Source organism: Vombatus ursinus, unplaced genomic scaffold (assembly GCF_900497805.2).
Source record: "Vombatus ursinus unplaced genomic scaffold, bare-nosed wombat genome assembly UNPS02014814.1, whole genome shotgun sequence".
NCBI lineage: Eukaryota > Metazoa > Chordata > Mammalia > Diprotodontia > Vombatidae > Vombatus > Vombatus ursinus.
Genome location: NW_020954592.1, coordinates 10861398 through 10864083, shown reverse-complemented (window position 1 = coordinate 10864083; position 2686 = coordinate 10861398). Strand labels below are relative to the sequence as shown.

The following is a 2686-nucleotide window of genomic DNA, read 5'->3' as shown; positions in this document are numbered from 1 at the left end:
TCTATAACTTGTATAGAGATGCTTACCTTTTCAATGAGGGTGGGTGGGGAGGGAGGAAGGGTTGTAACCCAAAGTTTTAAAAACACTTGTTAAAAATGAAAAAATTTTTAAAAAATATTCCTTTTTCCAAAATATATCACCTTCCCCTTTTCCTTGATAAATAGCTCAATAAAGTAGTGCTGAAGAAGAAAATGATGTATGAATTGCAAAGAGGTATAAAAACATAAGCTATTGTTATTATCAATAAATCATCCAGAAATCCACAGGATAAACCTCAACTAAGTTGGGCCAAGAACATAAGGAAAATATAAAAAATTAACAATTTATTCTTAGTATCACAATTTCATAGAATCATTTCGTTCAAGGCATGCTTCTCTATATCATCTTATTGTCATCACTTTGGGGACTTCAGTACTCATACTGGCCATCCCTCTAACATTCAGGCCACAAAATTTCTCAACGTCCAGTGACTTCTTTCCTCTACCCCATTTCAGCAATGCACTGGCTGTGTCACACCTTAAGTCAGACCAAAAATCCCAAGATCTTAAAATCTGAAATTCCATTCTCCAACTACAGTCTCATATGCTTTCACCTGTTCCATACTTCTCACTTATACAAAACTACCAGAGTCATTCTTCAACCCCAGATTCATTACCAGCCCCTTATTCTTGTAGTCTTTCTTTCCTAACTTGCCTTTACTTACCACCCCCCCAATTTAGAACCCATGATCTGACACTCTAATGATTCACTTGCTACCATATCAAAGTCCCTCACCCCAACCATTCTTTCTTGACTTACTAATTCTACATTGGTCAATCCCAACCATCCAATTCTGTGCCAACTATCAGGCTGCTGAGGGTGACTGGATCAAGTCATGAAATTCAGCTAATTCTACCTCACTGTACTAGGTCCCTTCCTTAAATGGAGGATTTGGGAAGAGCTCTCCAATATCTACTCTCCACACACTCTATTCATAGTGAGGGAGGGCTCCCAAGGCCAGGGGGTACTGAGGAGGAGTGAGTTTCTGAGTTCATTTGATTTTGAAGGAAGATGAATTACTGAAGATAATGGACAGCTGAGTGGGAGATAATTACAGCACAATAACATTCCATTACATACACACGCCATAATTTCTTCAGCCATTACCCACATGATAAATACCCCCTTAGTTTCCAGGGGGTTTTTTTGCCACTACAAAAAGAGTTGCTATTAATATTTTTGTACAAGTATAACCTTTCCCTCTTTCTTTGATCTCTTTGGGGTATATTCCTGCTAGTAGTATTTCTGGTCTATGGGCATTCACAATTTAGTGACTTTTTGGAGTATCTAGACCAATTCATAATTTCCGTCTCAGAAGCTGCCTCCAGAGTCCTCAATGACTTCCAACACCTTTCCCCAGGTGCTGCCTCGGATGAAGAACGCTCTGACAGCACCAGGCGCACCTTCCACTCTCCCAGAGGCACCAGAATGGGGGAGGGGGCAGCTCTGTACTCCACCTGAACCCTTCTAGACCTATCCACCTGTTGAAACCAACCCTGGGATCTGGGAACTCCACCCACCTGCTGAGGTCTACCTGAGACCAAAGCAAGACACATGATAGATTTTACTATACTACCTTTCCTCAAAATCTACCCCACTTCTGAGCTTCCCTATTTCTGTTGAGGGAACAACCATTGATGTAGTCACACAAGTTAGCAATTTTGGTATCATCTTAACTCCTCAGTCTCCCTCACCCCTAGTAAGCCAGCCTAAACTTGATGAGTTGGACTAATTAAAACCTAAAGGGTGGAAAGGTTAAGATCCGTGGCTTGGAAAACAGAAACGAGCCCTTAAACAAACGCCATCCCTCAGTGATGCGAGTGGGAAGGGGAAGGGGGGGGTTGTGAGGGGGAGGGAAGAAAATGGCATCCGAGGGTTGGGCGCAGGCTCCAACAGATGGCGCTGTCATCCCACCCCGGCTCTGCCTCCCCCTTCCTCTCCCCAAGCTCGCGCTACATCCAGAGAGAAAGTGGGAGGGGGGCGGGAGGAGGGAAGAAGCTCGGGCTCGCGCTCGCGCTCGCGCTCTCACTCTCGCAGCGCGCGGCCGCCACTCCTTAACGTCACCCTCCCCACCCCTTCCCGCCGCGAGCTCAGCCTTGGCGTCACCTGTCCCCTTTTCTAAACCGTTACCTTCGGCTCTCGTCTCAGGCGCGCGCTCAGTCGGGCGCGCGCTCGCGCTGCCGCCCAATCACTGCCCTAACAGCTGTCTCGCCCGCGCAGCCGCCGCTACCGCCATCGCCATCTTGGCAGACACCACCTCCTACCCGCCCTCGGAGCTGGGAGCCACCTCCCCTCCCCTTGCCACCCCCTCCCCCACTTCCCATCCTCTGCGTGTGGGCACGCGCAGCAGGGGCGCGGAAACCTGGAGATGGCATCTAAGTCATGATAAACCCTGGGCTAAATTAGGGCGCGTGTGCATCCGCTAGGGGGAGTCCCCGGAAGGAGTCAGCAGCGGGGGGATAAATATTTAACAACCGGCTTGGGGGGGGCCGGGAAATCTGTTTGCACGATACACTTTCAAGTTTAATCAGCGTTATGAACATTTTTTTCATCACTTTCTTAAGTCCCTACGAACAATAGAACAGTAAATCAAGCCCAGGTTTGTAACCTTTGCAGATTTCCCAGGGGTCAAGGATCTCACTAAAAA

General features: G+C 47.3%; 1 protein-coding gene across 1 annotated transcript in view; it reads right to left on the bottom strand.

Annotated features, from left to right (window-relative positions):
* The window catches only part of CA5B (carbonic anhydrase 5B), a 52083-nt gene extending 49839 nt beyond the window's left edge, over positions 1-2244 (bottom strand). Inside the window, exon 1 of the mRNA XM_027835446.1 lies at positions 2170-2244. The gene's annotated coding sequence lies outside the window, so the exon portion shown is untranslated. The remainder of the gene's footprint in view (positions 1-2169) is intronic.
* Between the last annotated feature and the right edge of the window lie 442 nt (positions 2245-2686).